The 26,285-nt window shown below is 35.7% G+C and overlaps 1 pseudogene; it reads left to right on the top strand.

Annotated features, from left to right (window-relative positions):
* Positions 1-1,125: 1,125 nt before the first annotated feature.
* On the top strand, positions 1,126-7,707 carry LOC143530672 (F-box protein At5g50450 pseudogene; annotated as a pseudogene).
* The last annotated feature ends 18,578 nt before the right edge of the window (positions 7,708-26,285 follow it).

Genomic DNA, 26,285 nt, shown 5'->3' with positions numbered 1-26,285 from the left:
ATTGAAGAAGCCATGGAATCGATTTTAGAATCCTAATCGAACAACTTAGGTCTATATATATATATCTGATTTTGTATTAAAGATTTCAATTGAAGAACCAGCGTATGTAACCCAAGTACCCAACGATTGCAGAACACAGGTCTGTATTTGATTGCTTTCAATTGAGTGTTTCTTTTTATTAATCTCACACTTTTATATTCTTATTGTTACCATTATTATGTTATTAATATTGTGATTATGTTGTAGATAAACCTTTTAAATTGTTCTACATAGTACAGCCGAGAGAAAAATTTAACGGTGTTACCGTCTATGGTTGAAATGAACGTTCGAAATAGAAACCACTTCACTGTTTGTGGTGATGTGCACTCAGGTAATTCAAAGCATAAACTTATTTGCCTAATCATTAATATTTTCTTAATAATCGATCATTGTGTGGATGCAGTATTTGGTCTTTTAGTTATCTTTGAGCCCAAAGGTATCTTCTCATAAGAAAATCCGTATATTTTTAGTGGGGACTTTGTTGACCGAGGACCACTTTAGGTAGATTCTATTCTCACACTGTTTGCATTCAACTGTATCTCACCACAAGGTAAAAGTTTTGCATCTGTTATTACTTATTACGTTGGTTAGTGAAATGGGTTTAAACAGTGGCGAAGCTTGGACGTGAACCCCGACTCAAAATGTATTTAAAAAAAGTTATAAACGAGGAGGGGGCCGGGCTTAAATTTTTGGTCGAAAACGGGTAAATTTACACAACGTATAAACTATTTCGGCCGAAAAAGCGGATAAATCTACACTAACACGCGAAAAAACAGGGGGGGCCGGGGCCACCCCTGGCCCTCATTATCCTTCGCCTCTAGGTTTAAACATCTCATTTTTGTGGGACAGGGTGAGTTGGGTTGGCTTGCAAATATTTATCATCCATTATTATTATCTATATATTTAGCGAGTTCGGGTAGACACAAGTTACGGGCAGAATGAGTATGGGTCGAAACAAGTTTTTTTTATAAGGGTATCAAATTGATTTGATTAAAAAAGGGTTATGATCAAAAATGAGTTCGGGTCTAAACGAATTATTTTAAATTGTAGTATTTTTTTAACTTAAGGCAATTTTATTATTTTTGAATTCTTAGATTTTATGTTAATTATTAATGGATGGGTCAGGTTTTTTTTAAGTTTCTCTTTTGGTTAGATCCCTCTATAATGACAGTGTTAATGTTTTCCTATTCTTATTACCTTATAGTGGCTGTAGTTTTCTTTGAAAATAGAAGATATTCAAAGTGACATGAACCGGTTAAGAAACAAAAGTCATTATGCTTTAGTGTACTGATGGAAATGCACTTGACTACTTGAGTTTCAAATGATCAATTTTAAGTCCTTTACTGTAGGACCAATAGCCACAATCTAATTTTCAACTCCACCCTTGCAACAAATCAACTTGTCATAAGTAATATAACATCTGTAACTCTAAATGTTATGTTGTTTTTGTGTTTATGTGTTTTGAGTTTATATGATCACATGACTAAGTTGAAGAATTGAGATTGATTTGCTGGAAAAAGTATCAATTTAGGTTCATGGAAGAGGTTGATGATGTTCAAGGTGAAGATGGAGGTTTTAGCGGATGATGAATACATGAGTTTTTTAATTGTTCGTGTAATACTTTTTATTTAAGACAATTAATGATGTTGTAAGTTCCTTAAACCCTTTTCTAATTGACCCTTTGACCCTTTTGGTTGATGTTTAATAATTGTTTTAGGTGATAGGTAAATCTTTTGGATTTGGTACATTGTTTTAAGTAAGCAATGAAAACATTTAACTGATAGAACAGCTAATTGGATTAGGTGCTATTTAGTCATTTACCACCTGTAGACAGAGGTGTTAAAAAACAGGTCAGGTTAGTAACCCAATTTACAAACCGACCCGATAACCAGGGTGTTCAACGAATCAAATAATGAATTTCAGAATTAATCGAGTCGATTTTTTCGAACGTTGTTTTTTTTTTACTTGAATTCATATTTGACTTGAATTTGATGTCATAATTTCATATTTGCTTTAAATTCTATTACTGAACTCAAATTTGAATCGAATCAAATCCAAATTTTTAAAACCAAATTGGAATCTTGAAAATCATATTCAAGTTGAATTTCGAATTGTTCGAATCCAGCAATAAGACCCAAAAACCAGTTTGGGCCAAAGCGGTTACCAAACCTCCCAAACCCGTTGGTTCGTATACCGGTTCGCACTTTAGAGAATCAAACCGGTTTATAACCCGACCCGTAATTTTCTGTTTTTCATGAAAATGGAATTGAAAACTACTTGCAGCCATATTACAATATGTGGTAAATACTGCTATCATAATTTTTGATCTCTTAACAAACTTTATATAAGAAAGCTCATGTTGGTTTTCATTTACTTTTTTTAGATTTTGATGTTGAGCGGTTCAATATAGAAACCAACAAATAGAAGAGGTGTATATTGATTTTAAAAATTCAAAGATCATATTTGTTAATATGTTTAAAAAAATATTTTTTCCAACCCGTGTATCACACGGGATATAAGCTAGTAAATAATATAGTAAATAATATACAAGTTTAAGTAGAGGTGCACAAAAAACCCGAACCCGGAACCGGACCCGAAATAAATACCCGGAACCGGTTTTTCTAATACCCGGGTTTTTAATACCTGAACCCGAACCCGACCCTACCCGTAGGGTACGGATAAGGTATGCATTTTGGCACTAAAACCCGAACCCGAACCCGAACCGGACCCGATTTGTACCAGGTAATACCCGAAAACCCGATTTATACCCGAACCCGGAACCGAGGTTTTCCAATACCCGAAACCAGGTATTTCAAATAAATACCTGATGTATACCCGAAAAATACCTTAAAAATACCCCTAAAAAGTGTAAACTTTTAAAAAAATCCAATCTATATAAAAAAAATACCGGAAAAAACCCCGAAAAAACCCGTAACTAGAGTTTTTTCAATACCCGATAATAGGGTATTCAAATACCCGGTTTTAGAATACCCGGTTCTATACCCGACCCGAACCCGATGCATAGGGTATGATTTTAGAGACAATACCCTACCCGATTATTACCAATACCCGGTCATACCCGAACCCGGTTCTATACCCGAACCCGGGTATTTATAACAATACCAATTATGTAAGTGACTAAGTCTCAGGGAAGACAACAAAAAACTTTCATCTAAAAGCAAGTATTGATAAAAAGTCTCATTTGTGATAAAGAAAAATAAATAGAATATAGGGGTTTCAAGTTGAACCATTATGCTTTCTTCATGTAATGAGTATTTTCTTAAGGATGGTCTCCAAGTCGAATTTGGTGGGACAAACAGATGCACAAACTTTCTTTAGGGGACATGCCAGCCTAACGCTCAACACTTATTGAGTAAACTAATCACCCATCAATAAACCAAATAACTGTTAAAATAAAAGCAAAAAAATACTAACATAAATAAGTATATTGATATTTTCCATTTATTGTCTCCCTTTTCTTTATTCACAGTACGTGGGCTCGGGCTCCTTAATATTTAATAACCTTTGGGGCAGTGCAACATGTGCAAGTAGAGGTGCACAAAAAGCCCGTACTTAGATCCGGACCCGAAAAAATACCTGAAACCGGTCTTTTTATACCCGGGTATTCAATACCCGAAACCGGAACCGACCCTACCCGTAGGGTATGGATAGGGTATGCTTTTTGAGCTCAATACCTGTACCCGGAACCGTACCCGATTTATACCCGGAACCGGTCATACCCAGTACCCATACCCGGTTATACCCGATACCCGATACCAATTTTCTAATACCCGAAATAATACATGAGTTTTTATAGTAATTTTATATATTTACTTCATAACTTTTATGTTTAAGTTTTTTGAAAATGCATATTATTAAGTAATATTTGTACTTAAGTGGATTTATGGTTTTTGTAATATAGTTTAATTATTTTTATAAATTACAAAGCAGATTTAAATTTTAAACAAATTTAAAATGAATAAAAAAAAATTACAAATTCAAAACCGGGTATTAATACTCGGTCGTACCCGGACACATACCCGGTTCCAATACCCGGTTATACCCAAACCCGATCATACCCTACCCGGGTGCATAGGGTTGAGTTTTTCTCCCCAATACCCTACCCGAACCCTACCTGATTTCTCCCAATACCCGATTTTCCAATACCCGGTCATACCCGAAACAGGTCCATACCCGAACCTGGGTATTACAAAAAACTCGATTTGTGCACCTCTATGTGCAAGGGCACGAGGCCCAAAAAGTCAAAAGGGCCCAACAGATTTTTTTTTAACATATACTATTTGAGGCCCAATCTCAAATTTAGAAGAAGATCGATAATGAAATTCAGTTTCAACACATTTTAAATTATATTAAATTCAGTTTCAACACAAACAAAAATCAATTAAAAAAATATTTAGTAAAATAAAAAACGCAGTTGATTATTATTTAATAATGTGATGATGGAACCAACTGATATAACCAAAATTTAAAATATTAAATCAAGATATAATTGAATGAATCTTAACATTTTTAGTCTTTATAGTATATATTGAATATAATAGTGTATATTATAATTTATGTATATTAACATATATAAAACATATTAAAAAAATATTATGGCAGGTTACAATTGGGTATTTTATCGGGTAATTGGGGCACGTAATCAGATACTACAAATCACATACCTATCTCAAATTCATGAAAAAAATCAAAGGTAATCTCAAACCCGTCGATACCCTATTGGGACGGGTATTAACCTAAGAAGGAGGCCCGAATTTTATCTCGCACTGGACCTAAATTTTTTTCATCATTATCGGAGACGGGCCTGTAATAACCCCATCGTAGCACCTTCAATTTTACTTAAATCTTTATATCAATCAACTATAAAACCACCTACAATTTAGCCTTTTAATTTTCTACACAATAAACATATGAATCAACCGTTTCGAGATGCACACCTCTCCATATCCCAAACAAATCTCCACATCTAGACAAAATAAAACCATTCAACATTTTCAACTTTTAGTCACAAAAGAAATACATATCATCAACATTCTACTCATGAAGAAGAAGCCAAGAATATATGATCCATTTGAATCATTACATGATGATATTATTATATCTATTGTCTATGTAGATAAAGAGTGAAATGTTGGTGTCACAACTTCTCTTTTAAAATATTATATTAGTTTAGTTATGATATTTATTCAAATAATTTTGTTTATTAACGGAATAGGATTGTGTGGCCTGATGGCTTTTGCTTTCTATGGTTAGTCTTTGGCTAAGAGTTTGTACATGTGTGTATGCTGCAGGTTCGAGACCTATTGTAGGTAGCAACTTTTTTTCCTCATTTATTTTGTCATTTGATTTTTTTGTGTATTTGTTTGTTTATGTATTTATTTATTATTCTATTTGTCTTAAATATTTTAATTTAGAAAAACTTATTATTTGGATTTATTTCCGGAACATAAATAAATCCGATATCGGCCGAATTCACATTGACTCACCATCTCAGTGCCCAGATTTTAACGATCAAGTAAACATCATTTTAAATATGTTAATTGTATCATAAGCTACATCGTAACCAAGTTCGTGTCATTTGATCATAAGTTGTGCGTGTGCCGATACAATTTTGAACGATTTTTTTTTCTGATTTACTATCGGTGTGTTAACAAACTTAACTGATACAATTTTGAACGATTTTGAACGATTTGTTTTAAATATTTTAACTTGGAAGAACTTATTATTTGGATTTATTTCCAGAACCATAATAAATAAATCTGATATCGGCCGAATTCACATCGACTCACCATCTCAGTGCCCGTTTTTAACGATCATGTAAACATCATTTTAAATATGTTAATTGTATTATAAGCTACATCGTAACCAAGTTCATGTCATTTGATCATAAATTTTACGTGTGCCGATACAATTTTGAATGATTTTTTTTTCTGATTTATTGTCAGTGTCGTAACAAACTTAACTGATACCAACCGATTTCGAGTTGCTGCGCCGACGCAACACGGTGCGTTGTTTACCTAGTTCTGTGTAAACTCAGTTCTACCGCATCTTCACCGTCTGATTTCATCTCTATTCTTCACACGTACGTTTTGATATTATTATTGTTATTTTGTATTTTGTTATAAGTAAGATCTGAATAAAAATAAAAATGTGTATTGTGGTTTTGTGTTGTTAACAGATGTAAGCGGCTGAATAAGTTAGGGGTTCATCCGTTAGTGTTGTCAAAAGCATGTCCTAAAACGCTTACTGTTAGTGCTAAAAGTTGATGTGAAGAGGCTCACCGGTTTTTGAAACTGTGTGTTAACGCCGGTAACGTCGAGGCGTGTGATATTCTCGGAATGCATGGTGAATATTAATAAATTATTATTTAAAAATGAGATCGGTACCGGTACCGAAAACGAGTGAAAATACCGTACTGATTGACAATACCGAAACCGTAAACATGAATAACGAGCATTGGTTGCCCGTTGAAAATATGATACTCGGTATTTTCAATCTGTCTCGGTAAAAGTTCTTTATGTGGTAAAAGTTCTTTATGTTTTCGGTTTCGGAATTTTCAATCGGTATGGTATTTGGTATTATACGGCTTTACTCATTTTTTAGTATAGGTACTAAAAACGAGTACAACCATATAGCGCACTGAATGAAAATACCAAAACCAAAAATATGAATAACGAGTACCGGTACGATTGATAATAGTGTACTTGGTATATTTGGTTCGGTATTTTCAGTCGGTTTCGGTACATAGTCCCATGTTTTTGGTTTCTGTATTTTCAATCAGTACGGTACACGTTATATGCTTTTACATATTATAGGTTTCGGTATTTTTCGATACAATACTAATCTCATTCCTAATTAAAATACTGGTAGTCTGGTACCATTGAAAATACCGAAATTGAAAACATAAAAAAACTCCCTAAAATTAATTTCTAGTATTATTGTATTTTGAATTTATTGTACAAATTTTAATTACTAAACTTCTTATTTTGTAGATCCTGTTTTAGTGCTTACAAATTCGAGGAAGTGGCGCGTCGTTAATGGCGAAGGCGGTGATTAATTCACACGCGTCGGCACTATACTCGCTTGCGTTGATTCAGTTCAACAGTAGCGGAGGCTTAAGGAACGATAAGGATCTTCGCGCAGGCGTTGCTCTTTGTGCGAGAGCAGCGTGCCTCAGCCACGTGGACGCTCTTCGTGAACTCGCGCATTGTCTCCAAGACGGTTACGGAGTACGGAAGAACGTCCACCAAGGCCGGCGCCTCCTCATGCAAGCTAATGCACGAGAATTCGCATCCGTAATTAACGTTTTAAAAAATAAAAATAAACTGTTGGTGTTACCGTTACCGTTAATGCACCCGGTGAATAAGTTTATGGTAGAATGGTTCGGGTTAGGCGAAAATCAAGAAAACTTGGCTTGTCATGGTTTAAGAATGTGTTCCTAAGAGGCGTGTGGGCGACCCGAGACCCGAATAAACGAGTTTAGGAGGTGTTTGGGTTGCGGGAAGGTAAAATATTGTTCGCGTGGGTGTCAAGGGTATGACACTATGACTGGCGGGTGCGGCACAAGGGGGCTGTGGGGCCATGGAGGAGTGAGTGGGCCATGTGGTTGATTTCGTGGAGGTGGGAGTTGATGTGGATTTGATGTGATTTCATTAACTTCGTCCCTCCCTTAACTTTTTTGAGACCTCACCCCTTTCATCTTTATCTTCTTGTAAAACTTCTGTCACCTCCCACCGTCAACATTTTAGAAATTTTTTCATAAATGGTATTTTAATAAAAGTTGTTTCATATTATGGTTTTGAAGGTGGTTACAAAAATGTTGTAACCGTGGTTTGAGTATTTATTATGAATGTGTTATATGGGTATTTTAAAAAGTAATAATTTTGATTAAAATTAGGCAAGCTGTGGTTTTAAACTATGGATTGCATAAAAAAAAATAAAACCTAATACCAATTTTAATTGTGTGGTGGTTTTGCTATCAAGACAGACGTGGTTTGAAACCACGGTTTGATACTTTTTTATAATGCTGATAAGTATATAGTTAACACGATTTCGGTACCGGTACGGGTACGGTACCATGCTCAGACCTAACAACGTAAGCTCATTTGAAAATTTTAATTGTTTAAATTAGGGATGGGCAAATTCGGGACTGGTACCGGTACCGAAATCGGTACCGTCGGTACCGAATCGGTACCAACGTTTTGAGTTTCGGTACCGGTACCGGTATTTCCCGTAATTTCCCGTAATTTTACCTTAAATACCGGTACCGTCTCGGTCCCGTCCCCGAACCGAATATTTCGGTACCGATACCAAGAATCCGCGATTTTCGGGACCGGGATTTTCGAGACCGGGACCGGTCGGTACCGGTACGGTCCCGATCTCATCCCTAGTCTAAACCCAATAAAAACCCTTTTACTTAAGGCCCAATTTTTCCCCCCTTCGGCCCCAAAAAATTTAACGATTCTCAGAAACAACCATGAATTAAGGTTAGTGAAACATTCGATTAGAGGTCAGAAAAATATCGAGATCATGATATGAATCTGAATTCACTCGAACCGGTCCGGTTTGGATCTGATATGTCGGATTATATCGGTTCATGAAACCTGTCCCAACCCAATTCGAGTCGGTTCCTACCAGTTCCGTTTAGTTCTCTTCAAAGCCTATTACAATCTGATATGGTTTGGCCCAGATGTGGTTTTGACTTCTATAGACCAAATCAACCGGGTTTTAAAGCCCCAAAATCTAGTTTGTGCATCTCTTGTTTTATCGTCTTTCCAAAAAACATAACATTAAATTTAAACTGCAACTTTGAACGAGTCAGGTATTCACTATCTGACGTTGGATGCAACTACTACATAGGTGGTGTTTATATTGTCAGTTCAAGAAACATGAAGCAACGGCCGCGACCATTTTTATTACCATCCTTGGATAAACGGTAATTAGGGTAAGACAGTAATTAGGGTCCAACCACATTGTTTAAATTGTATATATTATGATCAAAACGAGTTATAGTTAGAAGGAGTTCAGAATAAAATGCTAAGTCACGTTGTCACAACTATTGACGTTCGTGTTTTGAAATAGTTAGACGTGTATATTACAACAAAAAAAATGAGTTTTTTTCTGAGAATAGAAACAAATATGAACATACACGTGGAAAAATAGTTAAATAATAATTACTTAACTAAAAGCAAAATGAACATAGTTTTTAGGGGGTATTTGGGCTTCCTTATTTACACCTCCTTATACCTTAAAAAGTGTAATAAGTTATATGGGTAAACTTAAAATACAAAAGACAACAAAAATGAGAAGCGTGAGAAGTAATCCAGTTCATTGATCTTAAATTTGAATGTCTGAGATTAATTTAATAAATAAAAATTAATGAAAAGGGCATGAAGGTAATAACCCATATTTGTTGACTTTCTCGCTCCACATGCAAAACACATGTCAATTCCCCTATCATTTTAAAATGTCCATAACTTTTTCATACGATATTATTTTTTTTTTTAAATTCACCATAATAATAAGCGTTTTTTTATTTTTAATATGAGTATCATATTGTTATATAAAAATAAAAAAAATTAATGGGTTTTTTTAGTTTTGTTTTTTTGTTGTTCATTGTGTCTTTTAGTTGAGTTTTTATGTGAATTGTATTATAGATTATGATCATTATATTTTTCAATTAGTACTCATATTAAAGACAAAAATTAAAACAAAGATTACGTCATTGTGTCGTTTTGTTCGTCATTAACTTTTAGTCATTGTGTAATACGTTCATTGTCTTTTATTCTGATTGACATATGACAAATTCATTTAATTTGAGAAAAATTATATTGCGTTCATTGTATATTACGTTCAAGTCATTGTGTAATATGCTGTTTCCATTGTGTTTTACGTTTCAAGTCATTGTGTTATATATATATTCACCATTATGTCTTACGTTTTAGGTCATTTGTTATACGTATTCACCATTGTGTCTTACGTTTTAGGTCATTGTGTTATACGTATTCAACCATTGTGTTTTACGTTTCAAGTTATTATGTAACATGTATTAATCATTGTGTTTTATGTAAGATAATTTGTTGTTATTTTTTCATTATTTTTACATATTATTATTACACAACGGTGTTATTAGTATTTAAAAAAACATAATAATGAGTTGAAAGACACAATGACAAAAAACACAATGACGAAAGAAGACACAATGATAAGGGAAAAGACACAATGGTGTGCAAAAAGACACAATGACGAAAAAAACACAATTGTGTGCGAAAAGACACAATGATGTGATTTTTGTTTTAAATTTTATATAACAAAAATCATACTCATATTAAAGATAAAAAAACGTTTGTTATTATGATGATTTTTTTTAAAAAAAAATACCATACGAAAAAATTATAAACGTTCTAAAATGGTGAGGGTATTAACATGTGTCTTGCATGTGGAGAGAGAAAATGTGTACAATTAACTCTATATCCTTTTTCTTTTGGCCCACTTGACACATGTCAATTATTTATGGTTTCACACACTTCTCATTTTTGTTACCATTTGTAGAATAACTTGACCCTAAGTTATATTACCCAAACACTATTTTAATCTATAAAAGTGAATAAGTTATAAGGTTGTCCTCTATGGTGAGGGGCTTCGAAGCCCCTCCACTGTGCCACGTAAAAACTTAATCATCCAGATTTTTTTTCCCGCTCAAAACTTATTTAGGGTTTTTTCCATTCCACCGATTTTTAATATTTACACCCATTAGGCCAAGTGTAGTTGGCGAAATTGGGCAAAAATTTTGGGGGAACACCGCCCCCGGGGCGATAAGGGGCGGGGGCGTGATGAATTTGTCGCCAGAAAGGAAGAAATGAATATTATTATTATTATTATTATTATATTAGTATGTGATATATATATATATATATATATATATATCTATAATATATATAAACGAAAACATAAAAATCCTATGTGTCGCGATGTGGTCGCTCCCCTTTTTTTTGGAGTAACTAGATTTGCTTGATTTTTAAATGGAGGCTTCTCATGCATTTGACCCGAATTCATGGGTATGGGTCTTACCAAACCCAGATATTCCTTAAATGGGATATACCATCTCATTAAATTAAAAATTATTCTCACCTAATTATTGATGTAAAAATCCTATAAAATAGGATTATTTTAAAAAAGATATATATATTATTTAAATTAAAAACCAATTTTATAGTAAAAGAAATAAACGGGTCTTGGGTCTTATCAAACCATAAGTATATTATTAACTTTCATAAATATTATTTATAATTAAAAAACCAATTTTATAGTAAAAGAAATTAACGGGTCTTGGGTCTCATCAAAACCATATAACTTTTAAACCGAGTTATAACATTTCATTTATTTGTGAAACAATTTATCATCAAACAATAAGTATATTATTAACTTTCATACAATAAAAAAATATAAATTCAAAAAATAAATAAATATTAGAACAAATAATATAAATCAACCCTCGTAATACGGGGGATAAAAACTAGTATATATATACACACACACATATATATATATTGGAAGGATAATTTGAGAACCTTTTGAGTTTTAAGAATTATGAGAACCAATTATGAACCACACATTCAATTAATTATGTAATAGACTTGTGGTTGTAAATAAATCATTATAAAATATTAAAAGATGAGAGAGAATCTATAATATTAAATACAAAAAGGGTATAAGAGTAAAAATACAAAACTATATGAAGACAAAAAAACTTTCAATCATATTTCTTTTTATTAAATTTGTTAATTTTGTTGTAGATTAGTTCTCCTATCTTTATATCTTGATAAACTTTTGGCTTATAATATTATTATTTATAATAATATCATACTTTTATAAAAATTTAAATAAGATATATAGAAAAAATCTAATATTTATTTAAGACAGAATTACAAATTTTGTCCTTTAAAAAAAACCAAATTACGGTTCGTGTCATTTTTTAGTTTCTTTGCAGGCGGTGTATTTTAAACATTTTTTTCTACACGTTATGTCCTTTACGCTAACTGGGTTAGAAAAACTCAGTTAAATACCCTCACGTGAGGCGCATGTGAGGGCATTTTTGTCTTTTCGTCTTACATAATAAAAAATATAAAACCCTTTCTCTCTCTTCTATCAAACTCTACTCTCTCTCCCTGCTTCTCTTTCTTTCTTAATCACCCACCACCACCACCAACTCACCACCACCAGCCACCCCCACACCTGCCCCCATCCAACCTCTGGCAACCACTACCGGAATCAAGATCTGGAAGGCGTAAGCTCAGGCCTCAACGCCACCTGCCGGTTTCCTTTATCCTCAAAACAGTAAAGCTGTAAGTCGAACACAAATCTGTTTCAATTGGTTGTAATTGTGATTCTACTAAACCTGAAAATATTATCAAACCTGGTCACTAATTTCCTCTCTGGGTTTTCGGATAAACAGAGCTTCTGATTCCAACACTGGATAATCCACCTCTTCAAATCCAAACAATTCCGTATAATAATATTATTATTGATTGTAAACCCTAACCTCTCTGAAATGGTTAAAAAGACAATTGCGGAGTCGCATTTCTTCCGGCGGGAAATCACGGGTGCCTTTGGGAGGATCGACGTCTATCTTTTGGGCGTAATCGACGGGCGGTGAGGCGACTGAATTGGTTCGTCCGGCGGGAGGAGTAATATCGGCGGCATTGAAATGATGAGGAGTAATTGAAGAGAAGTGGCGTTGACTATAGGCGAGCTAGTGGTGGATTAAGGTGAATGGGCAGAGAGTGGTGGCGAGTCGGGTGAACCGGGGGTGGAGGATAAGCAGAGATGGGGCTGCACCAGCCATTGAAGTTAACCAACTGCTGTTAAGTCGCTTGATTGGGTGCGACTGATCTTGGTCAGTGGGTGGGTTAGGTGAATTGGGTTTTCGGATACGGGTTTTGGAAAAGGATGGGTCGGGTTCGGGTGATAGGGATCGTTTGCGTTTGTGAACGGAAAGTGTGGTGGCGGTTTGTGAGATGGAGAGGAGGTGGTGGTGGTGGGTTGAATGGAATCTGCAACGAGGTGGCCGGAATTTATGGTGGCCGGAATTTATGGTGATGGTGGTGGCTTAGAGAGAAAGAAGAGAGAAAGGAGGGGAATGTATCATATATATTTTCTTTTCTTTTTTTAAATTTAAGGATATATTAAAATTACAATTATTCCCATCACATGTCTGGCACATATCATACTTAATTGAGATTTTTTAACCCAGTTAGCGTAAATGACATAACGTATAGAAAAAAAATGTTTAAAGTACACCGCCTGCAAAGAAACTAAAAAACGGACACGAACCGTAATTTGGCTTTTTTTAAAGGACAAAATTTGTAATTCTGTCTTTATTTAACTATATATGTTGGGTCCATATTTGGTGGTTTGTACTTAGTTCTATGTTTGTTGGGTTGAGTATGTAATATGAGCTTGGGCTTTTGGTTGTTTGGGCCAACTTGTTTTTGGTTCCCTATATATAGAACATCTTGTATAGGGTTTTAGGTTGTTCACATTGAGAGAAACTGTAAATCAGTAAGAGCCACCATCTAGTGAGCATAAGAATCTGTGTGAATCGAATTATGTATTAGACGATTTATTGTTAATAAAATCGTATGCATTGAAACCATATTACATCGTGTTCATCTTGTTTTTCATTTATATTGTTCTTGAATCACCACGTTAACTAGATTCCGCATATTTGACGTGTTTAGGTTGATATCATATTGTAGTGATCCAGATTCGGGACTTACAATTGGTATCAGAGCCTTGAACGAATTCAGGCTCGTTATTGTGATATCAACGGATTCAAGAATAGTGTTCTTGGTGGTTTGATTATTTTTTACGGTGATTAAAGTGACCGGAAAAGAAACAGTAAGGTTTTTGGGAAGGAGTTGATTTTAGTTTGGAAATAAATCATAATCCCTTAATTCTCGGGAGTTTGTTACTGAATTTGTTTGATTTTGGGGATTTCGGTCAAAGATACCAACTAGCTGGTCAAATAGTCATTGTTTTCGGCCAATCAGGACAGAAAAACCATTGTTCTCGGCCATTTTTAAAGGATCTCGGCCAAAATTGGGGTGTTCTCGGTCAATAACTATAGATTTCAATTAACATCTTTCATTTCTTTTGTCTCGGCCGTAGCGTTGACAACATACGCCAGGTAGGCACCGCACCCTCGCCTTAACAAGCCCTCGGCTTTTATCATCGAAATGACATTAAGCCCCGAACTTTCCTTATCACCATAAACCGTCACCACGCTACCATCTAAGGACTTTAACCTTATTATCCTACTCTTACACACTATCTGAGCTTCATACTCAGACAACCAATCCATTCCCCAAACCACATCGAACCCTCCCAAGGTCATGACATACAAGGTAACAGGGAACTCATGTCCCTCTAACTCTATCTTACAGTCTTTAACCATTTTCATTATTTTAACCGAGGTGTCACTAGCAGTTTCTACTATAAAGGTTTCAGACATTCGGAAATATTTCATTTTAGCTAATTTACTAAATGGCGTGGCTACGAAACTTTTGTTCACACCTGAATCAAACAATACTGAAGCGGATATACCGTTTACTAGAAACGTACATGTGACAACATCTGGAATCTGCTTGGCTTGTTCCTGAGTCAGCATGTAGGCTCTAGTCCTTGGCCTAGCTTGATCCGCATCCTTCTTCCCACTACCTCCAGCTTCACCCTCGGTGCATTCTCTAGCAAAGTGGCCCGTCTTACCGCACTTATAACATGCAGACTTGGCGGTACAATCTGGGGCATAATGTCCCACCTTTCCACACTTATAACAGGCATTCGACCCTAGCCTGCACTCTTCTCCATGAGTCTTACCACACTTATAACACACGTCAGATCCTTTACCCCACTTGCACTCACCGCCGTGCATTTTACCACACGTCTTACACGACTTCTTCTCCCACACTTTCTGCTTCTTATCCTTGGAGTTCCACAACTGAGTACCGGGTCGTTTGACATTGACCTACTTCTTATCCTTCTTTTCTTCTTCAACCACAATATCATCCGCATCCAGGTCTGCGTAAATTATCTCTGCGAGCTCAACAGCAGAGTCAAAAGTAGCAGGTTTACTCGTCCTGACTAGCATGCGGACTTTTTGTGGCAATCCTCTCACATAGCACTTGATTCTTTTAGCCTCAGTGTTGACCATATTAGGTACCAACCTAGACATTCTGTTGAACTCGGTGGTATACTCACGATGTATCATCGTTCCGGCTTTCAGGTTCAGAAACTTCATCTCCGCCCTCTCAACCTCGGCGTCAGCACAGAACTTCTTCATCACTAACTCCTTCAGATCCTCCCACTTCATGGCCTTAATCTCATCCCGGGTCTTCCTCTGTTCCACACTGTCCCACCAATACATAGCTTCTTCTTCAAACGATTGGGTGTCATAACCGACAGCTTGATCGGGACGACACTCGCTAATGTGGATAATTTTTTCCTGACATCGGCCTTCACAGACTTAACCACACTCGAGGCCTCTCTTTCTTCTTCATCATCTTTCCTACCCTCTCCTTCCGCTTTTTCGGCAGTTCTTTCACGATCTCCAGCAGACCTCTCCGAGTTCATGTTCTTCACTGCAGTGGCTACTGCTTGGATAATAGCTGCTTGGATTAAGGGATCTAGCTAAACCCCTTCATTCTCCAGCTGCGCTTCCTTCTTCTTCGGTGTTGGAAGCTGTTTCTACCGAAGGTTGTTGAACACGACGGGCCTGCCACGACGTCTAGTGGGGCCCTCAGTTCTCGTAATTACTCTAGCTCCTACATCGCCTCCCGTTCCAGCCATCGTATTCTAAACGGGGAAAACACAAACGTCATCATTCAAGGAACTATTTAGTACAAGGATAGTAAGGCTAACAGGTAATAACAGTGGCCGGATGTGATTAGCTGATCACGTTACTTTCCGTGTCCTATACACTTCCCTGTATGAGTCTATTTGTGATAGATCTACTTTAAACAGTTAGTCAATCAAAACAATCAACTAATCCTATCCCTATCATTCACATATCCTTTCTTAATCATTTAACATACATCATTTAATCATACATCTTACTTTTACTGAGCTTGCTTAAGCGACACATGGCTGTCTTGAACTGGTATTTTCTTTCATTTCTTACTTTAATCCCATTCTTTGTTCGAGTCTAAGCATGTAGGATGCTTAAATCTCTCGAACTTTGCTCTGATACCAACTTGTAAGGCCCCGTTACCGGTGCCTCACATTTGGGCGTTGGAATTACTCATCAACATAGTTCTAATCATCAGAGTTAATAAAAACATTCTCGGAAAATAAAAACTTCGTAAAACATTTCATACAAACCATAACTTGTCTTAAAACAACATCTCGTCTTTCAAAATAACAAAACATTAAACTTAAACGTCTTGAGTCTTCCGATGCCAACCTCTTATTCAATGCCACGTGTCCCCTCAAGCGAGCTGCCTCATCCTACTCACCTGCGTGCATACTAAAAGTCAGCTACGCTGAGTGAGTTCTAGCTAATCAAACATAATACAATATATACGCTTACCTTCAATCATGCATCCGAAGATAAATAATAATTACTTTGCTACTTACTCTCATTACATAATTTCATACGTATATTCATACTTTATTACTTTCATACTATATAGATACTGTCCATTCTATCTCAGATATTATTAGGGTCTGGTCCCTCTTTCCTTTGTCTATCTCAGATATTTTAGGGTCTGGTCCCTTTCTTGTCTATCTCAGATATTTTAGGGTCTGGGCCCTTTCTTGTCTATCTCAGATATTATGAGGGTCTGGTCCCTGTTCACTTCTCTATCTCAGATATTATAAAGGGTCAGGTCCCTCCTTCTCTATCTCAGATATTATTAGGGTCTGGTCCCTTTTTCTTCATCTTCGTACATACTATCTTTACATACCCATAACATACATACTTTCTTTAATCAATCATACATATTCATATATTGTACGTATATCTATCATACAAATTCGTCCATCATAAACATACCTCCCTTGTTGGCACGTGCAATATCCGAAGATCGTTCACGTACCGACAAGCTTTCATTCGCATTTAAGATATACATACATAACATATAAACCATATAAGGCATACACTTACTAGTTAAGGTAAGTGTATTAACTATCACATCGAGTATGCACACAGAACCGAAAACATAACAAGGAAATGGGGCTAGAAACTCACCTGAATGCGGTTACGTTCACCGTTTATCATAATCCCTTTCTTGAGCTGTGCACTGCAAACTGTATAATATATATATATATATATATATATCTTTGTTAATTAACCGTCTAACTAATTAATCGGGCTTCCTAAGTTGGGCTCGTTATTTATTTTAAATAGTCACAGGGGCTTAAGCTGGTGGGCTGAGTTAAGTCAGGCCCAACAACCCTTTACAGTTTATGGGTTCAGCTGGGTTCAGGCCCAAGCCCAAAATGGGTGGCCGAGAACTCCCAACAGAGAACCAGCGAGTTGGCCGAGAACTCCGTTCCTGACCGAGAACCTGTGTTCTTGGCCGAGAACACATGGTTACCGAAATCGATGGTTGACCGAGAACTCTACTAGGCCGAAAACTCATGCTGACCGAATTCTCGCGTTGACCGAGAACCACGAGGTTTGACCATGGATTCTCCTCCTTGGCCAAAACCCCCAGCTCAGTTCATCCTTCTATCCTTTTTCATTCCTAACAGCCCCGTAACATGTTCTATGGTTCATATTATGAACTTTTAATCATCATTCATCATCAGTCTTACTCGACTACACCCATTACTATCATGGTTTCAAGATCTATCCCGTTTTAGGCATAAAGTTTGGAACTTTATAAATTTAAAACGTTCTAGGCTAGATTTAGGGTTCATCTTGAGCCGTTTATACCTATGAGTCCATACCATCCATTTTAATCATCAAGTTTGCATTTATACAAGATATTTAGATCCAATCTACTCTAGGGTCAAGTTTCATGGCTAACCGATCATAAAACGTAATCTTTAATCATAGAGAACATACCTTTTGATGCTTCTCGGTTACGGCTAGCTTGATATAGGATCCTGGACTCGTTGTCTAGCTTGTATGGTTGAAGATCTAATGTTGTTATGATCGATTTAAGGTTTGGATTTGATCTCGGCTCCTAGTTCTTGCTTGCAGTCGAAATGGAAAGGATGGGTGAGGGTTTTAGGCTTAGATACAGAATAAGATGAATATTATGGATGAAAATGGAAAGGATTAGGGTTTAAGGGGTATTTATACTCCCTTAAGCCCATGGACCTAAGGCCCATCTTTCCTTTTTAGTCCATAATTAACTCCATCTATTTAGCATACTTGTCTTTCTTTCTATTGTTATTATTTATTTAGTAACTCTAGTAAACTTTTCCGTTTTTAAAAAATAATATATAAAATATTATTTATCAAAATTTTAGGACGTTACAGAGAGAATAGAAATGTATAAGCTTCATAATGACAGTCTAAGTAGAGATATGGAAAGAATAAAATCAGAGAATTTTAAACTTAAGAAAAATGAAAAGGGTTTTCTAGACAAAATAGAAGCTCAAAACAAGGATATTGAAAAACTTAAGTCTGATCTTAGTATAAAAGGCTGTCATTATCTAGATGCCCAATAAGAAATTGCTGAGTTAATTGCTAAGCTGGAAGCTTCCAAGTTAGAAATCTTAAATCTAACTAGCAAGTTTGAAAAGGCTTAACTTGATTTTAAAAAATTCGATGGTTCCAGTAAAGTAGTTAACTCAATGATTGAAAACCAATTGTGGTGGAAGTAAAATGAAGGTGAGGGAATAGGATACAGTCAAGTTCCCCCACCTTACAACCACAATTATGTACCTACCGCTGTTACCAAAGAACAGGAGGAAAAGATAAAAGACATGAAGTATAGTAAACAGGTTCAATCTGAAACTGTTGGATCAGGATCCCTAGAGGAAATCAAGCCTGTTTTTAAATGTGTGAACAATTTTGATGCTTCTACTTCATGTGCAGATAATGTTGCTTCAGATATAGTAAATGATGTTGCTTCTGATAGTAAAGGGGTTCAGGCTAGTGAAAGTGAATCTCATTCTAACGTGTCATCAAACTCAGATGACACCACAACTCAAAATTGTACTAATAATAATCCACAGATTTGTGGCAACAGAAGGAAGGCACATAAGAAATCAGCACAACAAGGACAGTATCGTCCTCATAGATCCTACGGATCTCCATGTGTTGATACATCATCGGGTGCTACATATATTAAGAGGCAAACATGTTACCACTGTGGTACGCCAGGACATATAGCCAGAAATTGTGTTCATCGTCTATATGTTCCTTACTACAAGCAAAATCAGAAGGCTGTACCAAGGGGCAAGAAGAATGGAAAAACCTTTCCTAAGAAGGAATTCCAACATGAGGCTAGTGCTTACGTTGACATTAGAAGAAGGATGAAAGCGTGTTTCGTCTGCGGGAACGACGTGCATTTGGCAAAGGAGTGTCACAACAGTGTTATTAATAGACAAGCCCCTCAGGTGAAAGGTAACAAGTTTCAACCGAATCCAGTGGTTAAACAAAATGCTTATCTTAGAAAACCACGTGTATCTGTACAACGGGTCACAGATACTCAAGGATTCAAAGTTAATATGACAGGTTTACACTCAAATGATTTAGAAACTGTTAAAAGAAAAATAAATTTTCAGAAGTAAAGAGTGTTGAGAGTTCTAAGAATTCGAATTCGAATTCGAATTGCTCCACTCTAAAGTCTGTCACATCAAGTTTTACTAAACCAAGACAGACTTGGAAACTTAAAACTCAGCAACCAGAATCTGTCATATGTTGGCAAAAGGTCACATATGTTGGCAAAAGGTCACATATGTTGATGCTCAAGGGAACCCCAAGAAATTTATGACTTGGGTTCCTATGTCCAACTGATCCCGCTATGCGTGTAGGAACAACAAAAAAAAATTCATTGTTTATTAAATGGGTTGTTCCATGCACATGACATGGCAAATATCCATTGTTTTTAAATCTTTAAACCATAAAATGGATTATTTATTGCCTGGATGGGAATTTAGGGTGATAGAACGTTTTTAATCTGCTCTCTAAGTGTGTAGGAACACATCAGGGAATACATTGCATATTAAAAGGCTTGTTCCAGACATTCAACTCGCCAAGATGCAGAATCTCAAAACAAGCTTATTACAAGGTGGAGATTCTCACAAATGAAAAATGATGCCTTGAAGATAAAAGGTAACCGTATCACTTTGGTATGAAAGATCGATCAGTCAAAAAGATTTTAAAATTTTAATTTTTTATAAAAATACAAAAATATGTTCACATTTAGTTTTTCAAGTATAGTTTTTATTTTGTTTTAGTTCAAAATATGAAAATGACTTGAACGTACATGAGAAATGATAGTACATCAGTTGGCTGACTATCACACTTGATTTTTATTAAATACTTCGTTTCGACGATTGAGTCTTTTTTATTTTAAATTTGTACATAAAAGTTTTTGCACAAATTTAGGGGGAGAAATTTAAAAAATTCAAAAAGAGTGTGTGTGCATTTAATAATAAAAAAATTCTATTTCTTTCAAACTTCACTCTTGTTTAAAATTATGTCGGCTGCTCAAGTTTGAAGAACATATACTTGTATATGTTTGGTCCGGTGATCTACTTGTAGGTTCACAGGATAGCCATTTGTCTAAAGACTGAAAGCACATGGGGCGATTGTGATGTGTTTTTGTGTTTTGAATTCCTTTACTTAAAATTAAGTCGTTAACTCTAAGTTGGAGGGACACGTATTTTCATACGTGGTTGGTCCGGTTAACCATCTGTGGTTATAATGGATAGCCATTAACCTGAAGGTTTAAAGTGACCGGGGTGACTGAATTCTCAACACGTGTGTTTTATTTAACTCCCATAGGAAGTGATATACTATTCAGTTAATAGCTTTTTAGAAGCCTAAAAATATTTTCAAATGAAAATTGATCCAACCTTTGGAAAGTCATAGATAAATTGTTTATGTGTGCCTAACGGGTGAAGTTATTAAGCTGAAAAAGGCTCTAGAACAGTCATTGATTTGTATGTTAGTTTTCCATGATGTGTAAAAGTTGAAGTGATATGAACTAAATATGCTAAACTTACCGTGGAGAGTCATTTTGAAGACAGGTGCATGTCTCTAGATACATCTCTCCGAATGATAGGCAGAAAAGCAATTACCCAGTCATACACGAGCCTGTTGGTATTTGGTTCCCAAAATGATGTATATTATTGAGAATGACAAAGAACAAATGTGAACAAAATTACTGTAAATATATAATCAACCAAAAGTTGATAAATGTTCACAAGCTTTTAAGAAAAACACAAACATGAGGGTTAATAACAGAACTACAGGGGTGGAGGCAATAATATAAGTCCTTTAACATCTCGAATGAAAGGCCTGTTAATTAAATTGTAAGTCCAACGTTCAACCTCAAATATGTTTGCAAATTTGAAAAGAAAAATCAAATAAATAAGTTCTGTCATTAAAAGTTTTTAAACCAAATCCAGGGGGTTGGAGTCTAATTGGGGTGATCTGGGGAAAGCCAAATACGCTTTGAGAAGAGATAGGAGGCATCACAGGTCCATGAGTGATGTCCATCTAAGCTTTATGCCGAACTGAACCTAATTCATATCACTGATGCAATGAAAATCATGCTAAGTTCATTATACCTGCTATCAACCTGTCTTTTCATGTCATAGTAACGCTGAACATGAATCCTTGTGACAGCACCTTAAACAATATGATTCTATGTTCGGATCTTTTCATAAAAGGTGACATTTTTATCGAAAACTGAAATTTGATCCCAAATTTTTGCTAAATTATAAGAAGACCGGGTGATTAAATTTGTTTTATTTGTTGTTTTTTATTTTATTTTATTTCATTTATTTTATTTTTGCTTCTTGATTACTCTTGTCGAAACAAATGCATTAAAAATGTGTTATATTTGGTTTAGCTGGTATGATCTCATCTCAAGTCTTTTCAAGAAAATTAAAAAAAAACAGAAAAATAAAAATCACAAAAATATGTCTGTCTTATTTTGTTTTATTTAATTGTTTTCAAAAACATTTTGGTTGATCTTTATATCGAAGTTGATTGTTCTTTCAAGACTGATTTCCTACAACGGAAGCATATAAAGTATCTGAGATTCAAATTGGATGATGCTATCATGTTCAAGGGGAGATGGTAGAGTATTGGATGCAGAAGCTGAAGTTGCTGATCACTAAAGTTGCTGATTATGTTCTGGTAAAGATTCTGAAGATCTTGAAAGCATCAATCTAAGGGCAAGATTGTTGGGTCATAAATTGGTTAGACTGACGCACATCAAAAGGCCACGACATGATCAAGACTAAAGTGATGTAAACGAAGACGAGTTGAAGAATTACATTGGTATAATACCGAAATCTCTATGAATTTCGGTTAGGCTGGTCTGAAGTGACATAAACAAGAACGAAGCTACAAACCAAGGGGGATATTGTTGGGTCCATATTTGGTGGTTTGTACTTAGTTCTATGTTTGTTGGGTTGAGTATGTAATATGGGCTTGGGCTGCGTATGGTTGTTGGGGCCAGCTTGTTTTTGGTTCCCTATATATAGAACATCTTGTATAGGGTTTTAGGTTGTTCACATTGAGAGAAACTGTAAATCGGTAAGAGCCACCATCTAGTGAGCATAAGATTCTGTGTGAATCGGTTTATGTATTAGACGATTTATTGTTAATAAAATCGTATGCATTGAAACCATATTACATCGTGTTCATCTTGTTCTTCATTTATATTGTTCTTGAATCACCACGTTAACTAGATTCCGCATATTACATAAATTACCCAAGTGCACAAATATCCCAATTTACTACACAATACACAAATAGCATAAATTACACAAATTTCATTTACACCAGTTACACAAATACTAAAGTTTACATTAATTACCCAACTACGAAATACAAAAAATTACATACATTACCAATTACATATGACATATAAGTGCATAAATTATACAACACAAAATACACATATTACATAAAGTACTCAATACACAACACAAAATACACATATTACATAAAGTTTTTCGGATTTCGGGTTTTTCAGGCCGGTTCTTCGGGTTTCAAAGTTTTAAATATAGACCCGCGAAACACGACCCAAATCTCTCTCGTTTTTTTGGGTTTGGGTTTCTCGGGTTGGGTTAAACAGGTTTTTGAGTATCCTAGAAAATTAAAAAATAAAATAAAAACTATAATGTTAAATTAAAGCTAAATTTCAGGTTTTGCTAAATATTATAATTCATTATTGAATATGGTTGTATATTACGGTTTTTATAACGGCTTAAATTATGGTTTTTTTTATATTGTTTTAGGTGGATAATTTTTTTAATTTGTTAAACCCGAAACCCGACCCGAATTAACCCGACCTGTTTAACCCGGAACCCGAACAAACCGAACTTATTTGGGTCGGTTCTTGGGTCAATTTATTTTGAGCTCAAACCCGAACAACTCGACCCGAACAAACCGAAACCCGAATAAATAACCCGAAGAACACCCCTAGATCCGAGTGATGAAGTAATGGACTTTCTATACCGGAACTTTAGTCTTTAGATATAGCATGTAGATGAATGAATGGTACGCTAGAAAGATTTGACAACTTTTTAAGCGAGCTTTTCGTAATAGCAAATTCATGTCTTGCAATGTTTATTTATGCATACGCCTCTTGATTTTAAGATGGTTTTTGAAATATTTTTGCTTATCAGGCTTAATAAATGCCTATCTTTGTTACCTTGTTTCATCAAAACCCAACCTTGATTAAAATGTTAGATTTTTTTTAGACAGAATTACATAAACTGTCCTTTATGTTGGTATCAAATTTAACTCAATGTTCTTTGTCTTTAAAATTGATATGTTTTGTCATTTACATTTCTAAATTTAATAGCGTTTGTCCTTTGATCCTAACCCAGTTAATTTTTCTCGTTAACTCAGGTCACATACCCTACACATGAGGACAAATTAGGCATTTTACTCATTTAATTCAAATAAAAATAATTGATATTTAAAAAAGATAATCACTAAAACTTAAAGACCCTCTCTCTCTCTCTCTCTCTCACATCCACCACCGCCATACATGGCATCCTCATGTTCGACTCAAACACATTCAAATTAACCATCAAAGACCCATTTCAAAATTTCAACAAATCCCTAACTTCACTGGTCACAAATGTTTTCAGACCCGATCTGGACGATTTACCGGGTCAAAGGTCGGACCGACCCGGGGAGTGCGGACTGGTGTTGACCCGGATGACGTCATATATAATTTAAATATATATATATATAATTCATATAGATATAAAAATAATAATAGCCAATAATAATAATAACAAACTTTAATGTTTATTTATGCTTCATACATTGTCTTTTAAATATATATGATTTATATTTTGATCAATAAAGACATTAATAAAGCATGGTTGGTTGGCTCATGGTAAATTATCAAAGCTTCTATCTAGGAAATGACTCAAGTTCAAATCTCAGCATGCAAATTTTATTTTGGATTTAATGAATAAGTGGGTTTTACCGGTTGACCCGCCGAGTCACCGAGTCCGGGCCGACAGCTACCCACAAAACCCGGACGGGTTTTTATAAAACGGGCCAAATACCCTGACCCGACCCGATTCTGAGACCGGGTCTCGGTCGAACCGGTCCGACCGGCCTTTTTCTTGAGATTAAAACATTAGGATTCGATCATGGTCGAACTGAGCATTTTCCCACCGAATTCCCCGTGTATGCTCGGTAGTTGAGGTGTTGTGCACATACCTTATTCCTCAAAGCTAGCACTCATGTAGACCGAATACAAGGCCATTTCATCAAATTTTGCTCAAGGCCTTCTAGACTCACCTTTCTTTTTCTTGAACTTGCACTATTTCCTCCAACTTCATTTATCAGTGTGACTAGTATGAGAGAATAATTAGGATTCACATAGTTTATTTCAATCACCGGTCTTTCAAAGATTGTTATGTCTTCAGCTGGGTCTAAGCTTTCAACTTCATGACCTAAAAATATTGAACTCTCTCCCTCTATATCATCATCTTCAATCACAACCATTGCACTTTTTGACTCTTCACTGATTGACTGAGTTGGTGTGGTATTAATCTCCACAACCTCTTCCTCCACTTCGTGCTCTGAAAGCCCTTGAAGCTCATCTATCACTTCATCATCCACCACGGCACCACTAACCAACTTTTTTTGTTCTCGTTCAATTTGAGCTACTTATTCTAATAGTTGACTCACCAGTTTATCTTGAGCAGCATTAAACGTTTCCTGGAGTTCTAACATCTGATTTAAAGCCTGATTGTGAGCTTCTTGATCTCTCTTCATCTACTTCATAAAATCTATAACGGTTTTCCAAGACTCTTCTTTGTTACCCGAGGAATCTTCTTGATCTTGCCGATAATTTCTTTGATATGTACCACCATGATTATAATATTGAGAGACTTCCTCGTATAATGGTTGAGGATGTTCATGGTAGTAGTAGTCCTCATCCTCTTGATAACTTACAAAAGTTGGCGTCTCGGGCCCTTCACTATCAAACTCCGAATCATCCTCAAACTGGTAACAATTATTTCTCTTCTCAAATTGATAACTACTTTGATACGACTTTTCATGGTTACCTACTGTTGACCCAAAATAACCTTTACAATCATATTGAGGCGATGAATAATTTTGGTACCGCATGTTGCGACCCTGCTGGTTGAAGATCCTTTGGTTATCTGACTCGTAGAAGCCTCGAGAGTTTGGTGAAGGTGGGCCATGATATGAATAATTTCCACCTTAGGGTTTCCCCCCTTAAATATGGAATAAAAAAACACCAAAAACCCTTTTTCCGTCATACCCGGCCGTAAGCTACGGCCTGGCCACCGTAGCCTACCGCCTGGTCGTAGCCTACTGCTCTTACAGCTGCTACAGCACCAAAACACCATTTTCTTCATAAAATCTTCATTTAAACTCTGTTTTCGTCCACGTTTGTGGCCACGTCTTCGTATTTCAATTATCTATCATATCATACATAATTACTTTCATTTACACTTCATCCTAAATGCTCCAAATTAGATCCTCTAAGCTCCAAACGCCTGTAAACATAAAACCAATCAAAGTACTT

The sequence above is a fragment of the Bidens hawaiensis genome, unplaced genomic scaffold (genome assembly GCF_021521415.1).
Source record: "Bidens hawaiensis isolate Kalapana, Puna unplaced genomic scaffold, B.hawaiensis_p1.1 tig00008970_1, whole genome shotgun sequence".
Classification (NCBI taxonomy): Eukaryota; Viridiplantae; Streptophyta; class Magnoliopsida; order Asterales; family Asteraceae; genus Bidens; species Bidens hawaiensis.
Note: the sequence above shows the minus strand (reverse complement) of the source record. Positions and strands in the feature narration are given on the sequence as shown.